This window comes from Nipponia nippon, unplaced genomic scaffold (assembly GCF_047370975.1).
Source record: "Nipponia nippon isolate SJK-2023a ecotype South Korea unplaced genomic scaffold, ASM4737097v1 scaffold_9, whole genome shotgun sequence".
NCBI classification, from domain to species: Eukaryota; Metazoa; Chordata; class Aves; order Pelecaniformes; family Threskiornithidae; genus Nipponia; species Nipponia nippon.
This window is the reverse complement of record NW_028262413.1, coordinates 28934667-28948258: the sequence shown is the minus strand read 5'-3', so window position 1 is coordinate 28948258 and position 13592 is coordinate 28934667. Positions and strand designations below refer to the sequence as shown.

At 41.3% G+C, this 13592-nt stretch overlaps 1 protein-coding gene across 8 annotated transcripts in view; it reads right to left on the bottom strand.

The window, feature by feature from the left end:
- Nucleotides 1-13592, bottom strand: part of NRG4 (neuregulin 4) — a 56778-nt gene that overhangs the window by 27359 nt on the left and 15827 nt on the right. For 6 of the 8 annotated variants that reach the window (XR_015701668.1, XR_015701670.1, XR_015701669.1 and 3 more), the window contains exon 2: nucleotides 3022-3165. The gene's annotated coding sequence lies outside the window, so the exon portion shown is untranslated. Of the gene's footprint in view, nucleotides 1-1611; nucleotides 1680-3021; nucleotides 3166-3350; nucleotides 3453-13592 lie in introns of those variants that run through there. The other 2 variants (XM_087745359.1, XM_087745358.1) reach the window with 2 other exon arrangements.

Below are 13592 nucleotides of genomic sequence, written 5' to 3'. Positions count from 1 at the left end.
AAAAGTAAGCTCATATATTGTAAAGAAAATGAAACTCTATAGCAGAAGCTAAACTTGATTCTAACTTGCTTACATCTATCTGTGTGCTGAACCAGTACTAGAATCACAAGAGATCATTAGTGCATCTACCTAACACTTTCCAAACTTGATGTCTTCTTTGAAGACACAGCTGTAGTCTATGCTCACAGAAACTAAGAATCCAATTCTACGAGTGCTCAGATGTTTATCTTGTGTGCATCTTGGGAGTTCATGAAAGATTATTTTGTGTATCAAGTTAGAGTACTTTAATCTGAAATTTAAAATATAGCCTATTTTGCTCTCTGCCAGCTTGCTGAAAAAACTTCAGATCAAATCTACCCTTTTTCCCACATCTTTGTGATCTAAACTGATATTAATAATAACAATACATTGCTTGAAAGATTACAGTTTATACATTAAAGTTAGGTCACCTGTGTATACTGATATATACTGATACTATTTCAGCCTCTTCAATTACTTCAAAGTCCTGGGCATCTTTATTTTCATAGTATGAATCCATTAACAAGGGCTTCAGTTTAGGAAAGGATTTAAATCACATGTTTAGAGTTAACGATATCCTAAATCACTAAGTTAAACCATGTTCGAGTACTTTGCTGAATGAAGCATGAACTCTGTGTATGTGTGTGTCACACTGAATGCTGCAAATGTGATGGAAATACTGGGTTACTATTCTGCAGCAGAGAAACCACAGATTAAAGTGAGCCACACAAGAAAATTCATACACTCTCGTGCTTCTTGGGCACTAAAACACTTGGGGAAAGAATACAGTTTCTTCCTTTTTTCGGAATGGCTATTGGATTTCTGGGCAAATTGAGCACTCGGACACAAAACTGCAATGGGTTCAGCTCTTTAGCAAAAATATGTGCTAATATCTGGCCATACTGGAAGCTGGCTGGAACAAGTCTTTTGAACTCATTAGATTTTTCTTTAAATGAACCTGTGTGCTTTACTCCCCATATACTTGAAACAGAATCCTTATTGCCACTTATTTTTGTGTACTTTTAATCGTTAACTATTCTAAGCATCCATGAGATGCAGTATCCCCAAAAGATGGTAACTGGAAGTCTTAATGAGCACAGGCAGATGAAAAGAAAGCACTGAAAAATGATTTGGGTTTTGTTTTATGGTTCTTTGCTATGCAAACATTCTTAAAATTAATCTCTATATAAACTCTCCCCCAAATTAAGGAAGATCATTTCAGTCATTTCAAATATATATTGTTTGTTCATTTAGATTAAGTTGCACCTTACAGCTGTCTTCAAGAATGGGATTTTACTGCATTATGTATTCTTTTTTTAAAATCCAAAAGAGGTAAAATCTCATTCTGCCCCAATACTGAGCTCAAATATTTGTGTTGTGAAAACAATGAAGGGGAAAAATTTAAAGAATTGCACTATCTGCTTAGTAGGCTAATTAAACATATATTTCCTTGTGAGATGTGTCCTTGATATCTATCAAGCAGTTAGTAGTCTACACCTTTTATTTTCTCCAAGAGCTAGGAACTGTCCTGAAGTCTTGTTAAAAGGAGTCTGTTTATTTTCTTATCTAGGTGATAACTTTTAATACCCTTACCATATGAAGCTCAGAACTGATTTTAGCACAGAAAATCATCAGGCGTTAGAAAAAATCCATCAAACTGCCTGGAACAAATGGAGATCTCAATAAGGAAGAATTAAAGATGAGATATTACAACAAATTTGTATGAGGACGATGTGTGGGTCAAATTTACACACTGAAAGTTTCTTTTAAGATGGGATAGCCACAATGTGAAGGAACTCTAGAAGGGAAGGCAGATGCCAAATAGCTCACAAGTCTCAACATGCTTGTGATTGACAGGTGAATTTTTTGAATGCAGTTGTTCAAAATTCTTTCTGTTACAGTTCTCTGAAATGACAACACACACTGAGTCCTCTTGTCTCAGGAATGCCTGCAGAAAAACTTTAGGTTTACATTTTTATTTTATCCACGGAAGTACACCTAGAATTAATTATATGCTAAAACAGCTGGTAAAACTGTTATCATGACGTTGAAATCACAATTTGAGACATTACAGTAAATGTAAGGGAAAACTTTCCATTCCTAAAATTTCATAAGTAGTTTGCAACCAACGGCAAATTCCCATCTGAAACCCCAGTTCTACTGTATGAAATATTCATACAGAAGCTGGCAAAGCTACATTTCAGTTGAGGCTTCTGTCAAATGTATCTACTTGTAGTCATACTACGTATTTGTAATTTTGAGATAGAGATTCCAGTCTTGAGCTTCTGTGTGTTTATGTGGGGGGGATTAATAAATTTTAGAAGACACCTGCATTAAAAAAAACCCACTATTAAGCTTGGAAAAAAAACCCCACAACACTATTCTTTCATTCTGTGTTTACTGATTTCTTCTATGGCACTTTCGCTCCCAAGTTTCATCCCTAAACTGTCTAGGAAATCAACTGAAATGTAATACAACTTAAAGCTTCTCACTGCACAATTAATTTTTATTCATATCTCAGTGGTAGATATAGTTGTCTGTCAGAATGTCAGCTCTCAAATGTCAGTAATCTCAGATCCAAAAATCAGAACTCAAAAAATTCATATTACAAACTGGCATACAGGCAGACAATTTAGTACATAGACATTTAATAAAATAGACCAATATCACTTAAATAGTTTTGAGATACTAAAAAATGTATATCATAAGAATTTAGATATTTACTTTTACATGGTAGCCATCAGGAAGCTAATGTAACTAGTCTTCATAATACTGATATTGATTTTTTTAAGCTAAACATCATCCAGACAGTAATAACTGCTGCCAATGCCAGCTATTCCACAGCAGGGATATGGGAGAGAACTGTTAAAACTTGAATTCAATTTTTTTTTTTAATTTTGTCCATTTAAAGCATATTCTTAACCTTGGTTTTCTTTTTAACTTCCTTTTTTTTGCATTTAATTTTGTATTGAGTTAATTTGTTCTACATAAAGCACAGCTTACCACAGCAAACGGGTATTCTTAACTCTGCTGGTGTAATCTTTCTCAGACATGCACAGGACAATCTGCTGAATCAATGTAATCTCTAATCTGCATCGTGTAATCTTGCAGCTGCTCCCTCCGTATGCAGTTATGTAATCCTGGCGTCTATAAAAGCAAAACAAAACACAAAAAGAACAGGTAGAACTTTAAGAATAACGTTGTCAAAGCCCCGGTGCGCCTCACAGGGCGGCCGCCCCGACCAGAAACCAGCCCCCGCCGCCCCCGGGCTGGAGCGGCCCCTCACACCGGGGCCCCCCGCACCCCGCGGCCCCTCACAGCGGGGCTCCCACCTGCCCGCCCTGTCGCGGGGGTCGCCGATCGCGACCGGGCGGCTCCTGCCGCGAGGGGACCTGCCGGGGGAGGGGGCGGTGGCTGGGGGGCGCCGCCCCGCCCCGCCCCGCCCTCTCGCGCCTCACCTTCCCCAGCCCGTAGTACTACAGAGCCCGCTGTTCGCCGCCGCTATTGGGTCGGCGAAGACCACGTGACGCGGGGCGAGCACGCGCGCGCGCCCCCTTTAAACCACCTCCCTCCCCCCCCCCCCCCCCCGACCTGAGCGACGGCCCGTGGTTTCCTAGGCGACCCGGGAGGAAGGGAGGGCGCGCGCGGGCGGGCTCGCGCGCCGGCATTCCCCCTCCCCCTCCCCTCGCCGCTGCCGGTTTCGCGCGAGCCGCGCGCCGGACCGTTGGCGGAGCGGGGCTGCGCGGTGCCGGCGCTGCGGGCAGCAGGTATGTGCCGTGCCCCGGCGCGGCCCTGCGCGGCGCTCGGGACCCCCCCCCCCTCCGCCTCCCGCGGCCGCCGTACGCCCTGCCGCCGCGGCGGGCCACCCCCGGGCGGGCAGGGCGGCCCGGCGGGGTCCCAGCGCCGCGCTGGCGGGGCCGCGCTGGCTGACGGGGCGCGGGGAGCCCCTCCGCGGCAGAGAAAGTTTGGCGGCGGGCGCCGCCTCCCGCCAACTATCCCGGCGGCGGGGTCGGGGGGTTGCCCGGCCGCGGGCCGGCCTGCGGCGGGGGGCGGCGGGGCCGGGGCACCCTCCCGCGGGGTCAGTCAGGCTGCGGGCGGAGCGGGGCGGGCCGGCGGGGGGTCTTCGGGCCGTGTCCGCCTGTGGTGCGGGGCCCGCGGGCGCGGCGGTGCGCGCCGGTGCGGCGTTGCTCCCTCAGGGCAGGGGGCCTGGGGGGTTGCGCGGGGCGGGGGGGCTCCGGGAGCCGGCGGGCACCCACCCCCCCGCGGCCCCCCGCCCCCGCGTCCCGGCGGCGTCCCCCACAGCCAGACCCCTACGGACCCTGCGCCGCCGGACGGGCGCGGGCTGCCAACTTCTGGTGTGCGGTTCCCGAATACAAATAGCCCCAATAATGCCTTAGCGTAAAAGTCGCTTTTATTCTCTTCTTGTGTGAAAACCCGCCTAACGTGTAATGCCTCTGTGATACGGCCACTTGAACAATTTTTTCATTGAGAGTGCTCTAAATCTATAAGATGCTGCAGCTCCTTTTGGAAACCTTCTGTCCTAGACTAACATCATTGCTTGCCATAACAAGAAAAGGAACAGTAGTTTCTTTTTTGAAGTTTAAATCCCTGTAGACTGCTCTTAACCAGGGTTTTTTTTGTTTGCTTTCTGTAAAAATTTAATAAACTCAATAGGCCTTTTTTGTTACATCTGTAGAGGTGAAATCTGTAAACTGTGAGGATTCACGTGCTATAACAGGGTAGTATGTCACAGTAACTTTATATAAGGAAAATAGTGCACGAACATGCGTGGTTTCTAAGTTTGTTAGTATGATGAAGTTAGGAAAAGGATCTGCTAAATGTGTCTCCAGTAGAATTTATTGGTTCTTACATGCGGGTTTGAGAGCAAACCAACCTGCAAGCTCTATGTTGAATAGAGTGCGCACTTGACACCATTGTAACAGCTGCAAAAGATTGTATATATAAAAGGAGTAAAATGAGTAGTGATGTAGGGATATTTACAGCTGTGAATGCAATCAGCAGAGAAGCCTCATTTGTCTGAACACAGGGCACCTGTCACGTTACAGGCACACAGAATCAGAAATTGCTGTTTTGCGATGAGATTATGAGGATTCCTATTTTTTTTGCAAGACTTATTGCTGGAATTTGCGCAAAGGAAGAAGGGTAAGCAGCCTGTATGTTTTTAATGTGCTGTAAAACATTACCTGAACATGGATTGAGTGAGGCGATGTTGATACTTAACGGTTTTCTGGTAGTTCCTGTGACGATGTTGCAAGTTAGCATTGTTAAAGTAGACTGTACAATTGTAGCACATAAGTGCTTTGCAACAAGATATTGTGATTAACATTATGCAGCAATTATCTTGTATGGGCAAAGCTGTTACTTGTGAGCAATATCTGTATTGTGAGGCAGTATACTTGGTGCAGAGAAGGGAAGGAATACTCCTCATTTACAGAGGATGCGGAATAAGAAGCAAATATGTACTGCTTCAAACGTGACGTGGTTCCTAAACACTGTGAAGAGTATGCTTATAGTCAGTGAAGTGACTGTATGAGTAAAGAGCCCACATTCCTGAAGCAATGCATATGTGTACCTATTCGTACCCATTCCTGTATGTTTCTGAACAAAGTGGAGTTTTTGGAGCTCTGTCCTGATGCTACCAGGACTTTGGATTGCAAAATTGACTTTCATCTGTTTAGTGCAAGGTGGGGTGAAGAGAGGTGTAAGTTGTACAAAAAGTTAGATGTGGTTAGCAGGTAGTAACTATGCTAAAGAAAACAGTGGGCAAAGAGAACACGTAGCAAGAGTATGCATCAGCTATTCTAGCTTCAAAACTGGAGTAGTAGGTGAGATGAGATCTTAACTCCAACCAGTTTATGAGAAGGTCAGTAAGAAAATTAAGACGTGAGCTGTGTATGCTTGCAGTGCAAGTACTGGTGCAAGCCTGCTGTTCAGCTGAAGTATTTTCAGATTGTGACTGACAGCATAAATGCAGAACATAATGCACAGTGTAACTGTTTTCCCTATCACTGTGTCTGTTCCCGGAGGTTAGTTAGGTGTATGCATGATTACAATTCTGAAGGTGCCCTGTAAAAGATGCATACAGCTAATTAATCTTCCCCTCTCCTGGCCCCAGGTACTGTTGTGCTATTTCTCTAACTTGAGTTCAGTGGTGACTCCCTGAAACCTGGCTACCTGGTAGCTTGCTGTTTCGACTCCGATGGTCTATACGCTGCAGTTTCTGACTGCAGTAATATTCCATCACAAATTACTTTTCGCACAGAGGGACAGAACTAGCAAAACCTCAAGTATGATCAAGAGCATGGTTTTGGTGTTATTACATGTGATTACATTCAGATTAGGAGGAGAAGCTGCATTGCCCTACGAGATCCTGATATGACTAAAATTTGCCTTTAATATATCATCAGTATTCATTTAAATTAGTTGCATTACCTGGCAATAGAACAACAGTTAACTCAATTGTGTTATATAGTATAAAACTGTCTGCGTATTGTGTAAGAGCAACGTCTGGGGTGTTAGGTTGGTATAGTGGTGCTCAACTCATCTGCTTTCTGAACAATGGGATTACTTAACAGGCAAAATACTTTATCCTTATGAACACTGCAGAACCAATATTGACATAGGAGAGTGAACTGGAGTCCTTTCTGCTTCGTGTGTTATCATCAAAAGTGTCAGCTAAGTGCTATTTGCAGAATCTTTATTGCTAGTTGATATGTGAGAGGAAGACCGTGATTTGATTCCTCCTTTTCCTCTCCTCGCTGGTTCTAGCCTGATACTGTGTGCTATTGAAACTCGTTTGCCAGACACTCGTTAGGTTTAATAATACGAGGGGCAAGTCTGGAATCTGCAGTGTTGGAAAGTGGGGAGTTTGTATTTTTTTGACCTGAAAAAAATTTCGAACTCCGTCAATACTTTTAGGGTATTTTTGTAGTGTAAGGTGGACATGAGCATACTTGGTGAAATTCCACCTTCGAGAGAAAAATAATAAATGTTGCTTTGTTATCACTGTGGGGTGGAACTTGACCATTGTACATTCTTTGGTTCTAGAGGGTCCTGCCCAAGGTGAATTGAAAGCTTTTTTCCACCAAATTCTCAGATGGTGCAGTGGGGGCAGAAGCTGGGTGAAAGACAGTGGAAGGTTTACTTCAGTGTCTCTGTCATATTTCAGTCCACCTATTTGCTGGGCTTAGGATTTGGCTTGACAAGAGTGATGTATTAGGGTTTAATTCTTAATTTAGTTATAAGGTCACAATGAGCTCTGTTACATTCATGTAATCCTGTTGAAATCGCTGGTTTTGCATGAGTAAATGAAAGACCAATCTTCTTGTAAACTCGAGTAGCAATGGAGGTTTTCTAATGACACTTTTGTTGTTAACTAAGCATTATAAAATGCAGTGTTGGCTTATTTCTTGCTTTATTCAAAATCATAATATTTTCAGCATAAAGAGGTTCTCCCTCTGTCTCACTTTCATTTTATCTTGTCTAGGGTTCGGTGTTCCTTTTATATATTTCAACTGTAAGATTTTTCTGTGGCAATTACTGTATCTTTCCTTGCATCGTGTAAAGCACCATGTGCACCTATAGCATTAGACACAAATGAAACTGCATTTAAAAATGTATGTTCAAATATTTTGCTTGCAAAGTCAGACCTGTAAGTTGGAAAATGTCTGATTTGGGGTTGTGCAGATGTAGTTCTATATTGTGAGCCACCCTGTTCACTGAATGAGCCAATGATTTGCAGGAAAAATAGTGTGTGATCTTAACAGTTAAAAAGAGGATTAATGCAAATGGAGCTTAAGTCATATGCTGTTTTAAATATGATGCTTCCTAATTTTCAAGAGCTTAACTTTCAACCCAAATAACCTCCTTGCAAATTAGTTTCTAACATGGAACCTCTTGGTATTGTGGGTTAGCTTTTTTTTTTTTTTAAAACAATATTATATCGAGGTATAAACTTCCCTTGTTGACCTTAACAAATCCCTGAGTGGGATTTGAGCTTTCAGTAGCGATTTCTAATTCAGGTAATTGCCTTACTTGGTAAGGTTGTTACTTTGTGAATGAAGAAGAACCTTCGGGGTCTGTGCTTTGTCTAGGGAAACAATGTGTAAAGTCTGACCTATATCATCCTCCTTTCTGCTGTCTGTCCTGCCATTCTGCTTTTTTGCTTCAGCAACCTGTAAGTGCTCCACAGCACGCTGTCTGCCACTGTTGTGTCAGAGATGCAAGCTGCCCAGCCATTGTGTACATGGAGTTCATGTCCGTTTGGTTGTTCTGGGGTTTTTTGTTGTTTTTTTTTTTTTTTGAGGCCACCAAATACTTGATCAAAAAAAGCAAGCAGGCATAGGAAAACAGTTCAGTTTAACTTGAATGGATTGCCATGAGACAAAGAGCATCTCTGCTATTCCAGGGAACTTCAAAGGCTGCCTGCAAATGAGGCAAGTGTCAGAGCTTCTCAAAAAAGTTGCAAAAGTCTTTGTAGTGGAAAGTGTTATGTGTCTGATATTTAAGTGTGCCTACCAGCTTTTTCCACTAATAGAAAATGAAAATTCATATGTGAAAATAGCAAAATACAAATTTTATTGAGGTTGGTGAGACTTTTGCTGTTGAATTATTTTAGTATTATGCCTTAAATACTTTTGTTCAAGTCTATCAAATAATTTCTTATAGAGAAGTACACCATTTGGACTACCAGTTGATTTAGCTGATAGCACAAATTTGAAGAAAGCTCTTCTTAAAGTGAACTAAAGAGCTCCTGTCTGTAGTAGTTAAAGTTAACAAACATCCAGGATGTAAACATGAGGCATGTGATGTGTCTCAGCTAGCAAGCAGTCCATAATTTTCCTTTGTATATAATAACTGCCTGGATTTTATAAGTCACGTTTAGTAAATAATTACATTCTTATCTGGAATGATAAAATTAGACAGCTTTGAAAACAACTTTTTAACAGGAAAGTGAGATATGGGTCAAGGTTCACACGTTAACTTGCACAAGTGTCTCAAAAAAACAACCTCAAAGATTTTTCTTGCACATATTTACTGTTTTTCTTCTTCTGTTACCAGCTGTCACATCCAGCAATCTGAATGCTCTTCCCCCCCCGCCTCCATTTGGTGTTAAGAACAACGACTTTCTGAGCAGGGAGCAGTAGTGTAATTAAACAGATATGTTTAACTTTGAAAGGTGTTATTTTTAGGACTAGCTCAAAAGGGCAGGTACTCCTTGGAGACATTATAATATGGCCAGATTGTCTGCTCCAACTGAAAGAGCAATGCAAGACTTAGGTAGCATCAAGGTTTACTTAAAAGTTTTTGACACATTTTACCTCTGGGCAAAAAGAAATTCAGAGGCTCCAGAGTGGGCACAGCTTCTGAGCCTCTCAGCTCTTGGTGCTGCATTGGAAAAAGTGTCAGCTTCCAGAGAGGCTGACCCTATGGAGTGATGTCTTTGTTCCCTTCCCTTCACTTTAGTAGGGCCGTGGTGATGCTGGTTCTTTTCCTCATGCTTGTACAATGGCTCTTAAAAATACAACACTTGGATGTAGCACAGATATGTACCTGCCTAGCAAGGATTATGCTGGAGACAAGAGCTGTTCCCTAGCTGCCCTGTAATCATTGCCATTGCGTCCCTGCAATTCAGATCCTAAGGTACAAGGAACAGAGAAGTTTGTGTATGCTTCTGGTAGGAAAGGGTGTGTGCATGAATTAATGGCATACTGCAGAGATATTTGTCTCTCCACTCTCCTTCCTTTTTTTGATTCATATTTGCTCACTTTTCCACCTTTCAGCAAAGGGGAGCATATGGCAGTGTGCTGTCCATCTGGTTGCCACTTACTGTGAGATCGTTATGCAGGCAAATTTGGCCCCATCTTGAATTTCTTATGTAGGTACAACTGTTAATAGAATGACAGCTGAAGTGTTTATTCTGAACTGTAAATGGGAATTAAGCACAGAGAGCGAACACAAAGAGTACTTTCTGAATATTTTCAATCTTCTACATTAAAAGAATACCTGTGCTATTCTAGTATTTAAAGCAAAAATGACTGGGACCCTCATTGTATTGTAGACTGTTAAAGTATGGACAAAAGACAAGTCCTGTCCCAGAGGATTTGCAATCTAAATACATTTTAATGAGAACATTGTAAATGGTCATAGATGCTTAGGAAAACGTTGCTTATATGGGTAATACTGTATATATGTCATTAAAAATTCTGTTGATGTTTTTGCATCCTAGCACAAGCTTGTAACATAGTCTCTTCAAATGCATAGCAGATACTAAATTCATTGTTCAGTAGTAGTTTCTTTTTTAAAATGATTAAGTGCAACACTTCTAAGAATATTTGTTAATTTAAGTCTTGTGCGTTTTGGGTGTATCCAGACACTTCGGTTTATCTACGTATCAAGGATCAACACTGGCAAAGAGAAGTCTTACTGCCTTCAGCAGCATGAGCATGGGTACATTTTTGTTGTCATCAGATTTCACATTACTAGCATTGAAATAATAATAACCTAACTTTCTTCTAGTTATCTAAAGGAGTACCACTGAAAAAACAGTCAGGCTATATTTATACTGTAATATTCTGAGTTCTTACCTGAAGATAAGAGTACCTCCAAAAGTAATTTTTAAATTCAATTTATTTTATACATATGACAGTTAATTTTTGTATATTGTCTGCTTTGTCAGTCAATAGTTTGGTTTTCATGTAGCCACATGGGAAATCCTGTGGTTTTTTTCACTGGAAGAAGTGGTTATAAAACCAGAAAGTTAAGTGGGAGAGTCAGAAGCAAGTAATTTATCTGAAACAATCTCTCTTGCTGTTTAGATCAGGGATCCTTGGTTTTGATTGTTATATGCATATTTATTATGTAGGACAGTGCTGCAGTGACCCCACTGTGATATGAAAGTGCTGGTGGACTGGTAAGAATGGTTTCGGCTTTGCGGAGGGAAGTGGTTAGAGTTTGTTCACTGCATTCTTTGAAGTTTTTATTCTGTTTTGAACAGAAGCGCAGTCAAGTTTTTAACACAGCATTGGGATTTTTTGCCTTTTTCCCTGCAAGAGTCAATTTAAAAGACTGTAGATAGCTTTCTAGAAAGCTTTTTGTCCTGTACTGAAACAGGCAACATGAAAGAAGTTCATTGTAAGTTTTCCAAGAAAACCTGGGTTTGAGGCTTACTGTGAATGAACTGTTTTTGAACAGATACTCTGTGCGTTAGTGTATCTTCTAAGTATTTTAAAATGGAAATGCAACCCTCAGTACACAGCTGTGAAACCAGGCTGACAGTGGGAATACTGAGTAGGTTTTGGGAGAAGGAAATATTTAATGGCTTCTATTACAGTCTCATGACAGCCGTGGCCTATCTATTGGTGATCTATAGCTGAATATCTGTAGTAGTAGTATCACTGAGGACAGCCAGCTCTGCTGTCTGAAACTGAATGGTAGGGTCTGTTAAATCACTGCTGAGCTGCATCTTGCAGTAGTTTGGATGGAGCTAATTCTTATGTGAAATGTTGAAAGACTTGTGCTCTGTGGAATCTTTTTCCAATTCAAAAGGAGGGGGGGAAAAAAAAAGCAAAGGCACTGAAAACCCCAAAGGAGCCCCCAAATCAGAGAACTTCAGAGCCTACTTAGTGTGTAGTGGTCAAGTTTTTTTAGATGCATGGTGTTATATGACTTGTATTGAAGTCTTTTGAAATATATTATTTAAATATTCAGGAGTTTGAAGGATAAAGCTGTGATGGATGTAACTGTGACATGCGCAGATTCATGGATATCTTCACCAAACTTGGCTCCCTGCTATTGTTTTCTAATGTGAAAATGATGAAGAATTTCTTCAGTAGCCTGCTTCTTGTGAGACAGAAATAACTGCTAAGGCAGTTTCTATATGGTCTTAGAAGTCAGGATCAGGTCACCATAGTGACTCTCAAGACTAACACTAGAAAAAGTTTAGATTTAGTCAAACATGCTGAAGATCATTAGTTTAAAGATACTGACTGTTTTCTTGCATCTGTTATTCTGCTGTAGAAAAAGTAATTGTGCAGGTAAAATAACATGGTTCTAGCTAAGCAAGAGACTGTAACAGTTATCCTGAAGTGCTGCTTTTAGGCTGGTACCCAGGCTTCATATCCTGCCAGAAAGTAGAGGAGTTTTGATGTGTAAATGAAGGTATTCTTTGAAATGCTGGGAAGGCCTGGAGTGCCAGGCAAAGGATTCCCTCAACAGCCAGAGGAATAGGAGCTCAGGGAGTCCTTACAACCCTTTTAATATTGAGCTACATACTGTCCAGTTGTAAGGGTGTTTTTAAGGGTGGTGTTTTTTTTTTTTTTTAATTACATTCTCTTTTGATTAAAAATGCTTGTCAGCAACTCCCTTGTATTATTCTGAGAATTTGGGAGCTACGGAAAGAAACTTGGTCCTTTTTCCTTTAGTGGCTGGATGTTGCACCCAATCTGAATGCACTGTTTCAGTCTGAAAATTAGATAGGTTTGTTGCTTTTGAAGAACTTCTTTCAGTCTGAGATGACTTTCTTTTTTGGGGGGGAAGGGACTGCAGTCAAAGTAGCTGGTAGCCTGCCAAGGCCTGAATACGAAAGCACTGGATACAGTGAACTAGCAAACAAAGACTAATTGGTTATTTGTTTGACACATGTGGAAATGTGGCCAGTTCTCCGAGTGACTAGGTGACTGGCATCAGCTAATATCTGACTGATATTTGCTGGGTTAAATGAAGTAAGTATGTCATCTCGTGAGAAATGATCCACATCCTCATCTAAAAACACTGTTAACTAGCACTTTCACAGACTGCCTTGGTGGAGAGATTTCATAGACGGAGTGAACACGTGAAGTGAGCTTTCTTCTGCTTCATGCCTTCAAATAAGTATTAAGGTGCATGGGACAAATTGACTGGGAAATACAGGCTTTCACAGTTCATTTCATCAAGAGAGGGAGGACTTCATGCCCTAGTGCCTGCGTATTTCACAGGCTTTAAAAATCACTTTAAAACACGGTAACTTTTTGTTGTTGGTTGTGTGGGACAGGAGCTTTCTCTCCAGGTAATGTCTAATGTCATGAAATACTTATCTTGATTTTGATGCTATCATAAAGCAATGCAGAGTGTTTTGTCATAGAATGAAGATAGAAAAAGGGAAGGCCAGTGTTCAAAATATTGAATTATAAAATGGAGAATTTGGTATCGGAGGAAAAACAGGTGGTGGTGGTACTTTCCTTCCCCGGAAGGACATCTGATCTTGAGGCTGTACGCTGGTTTTGTTTAAATGGTTTAACAAAGCACTTCAGGCTGAAATAGGCTGTTTTTCTATTAGTTTCACTGGGTATATAAAGCATACTGAATGAACAGCATTTGGCAGGAGAAGAACATAATGTATCTGAAACCTTTAATTATATGCTGTAGGCAGCTCTGTCTAGGTCAGAAGACACCATATTATCAAATAACATATTATAGGCATTCAGAACTTGCACGGTAGCTTGATTATTCATTGAATAATTGGTCTTTGTTAAGCAGATAATGGCACTGTTTGCATTCAGTGCCTAGTTTTGAAG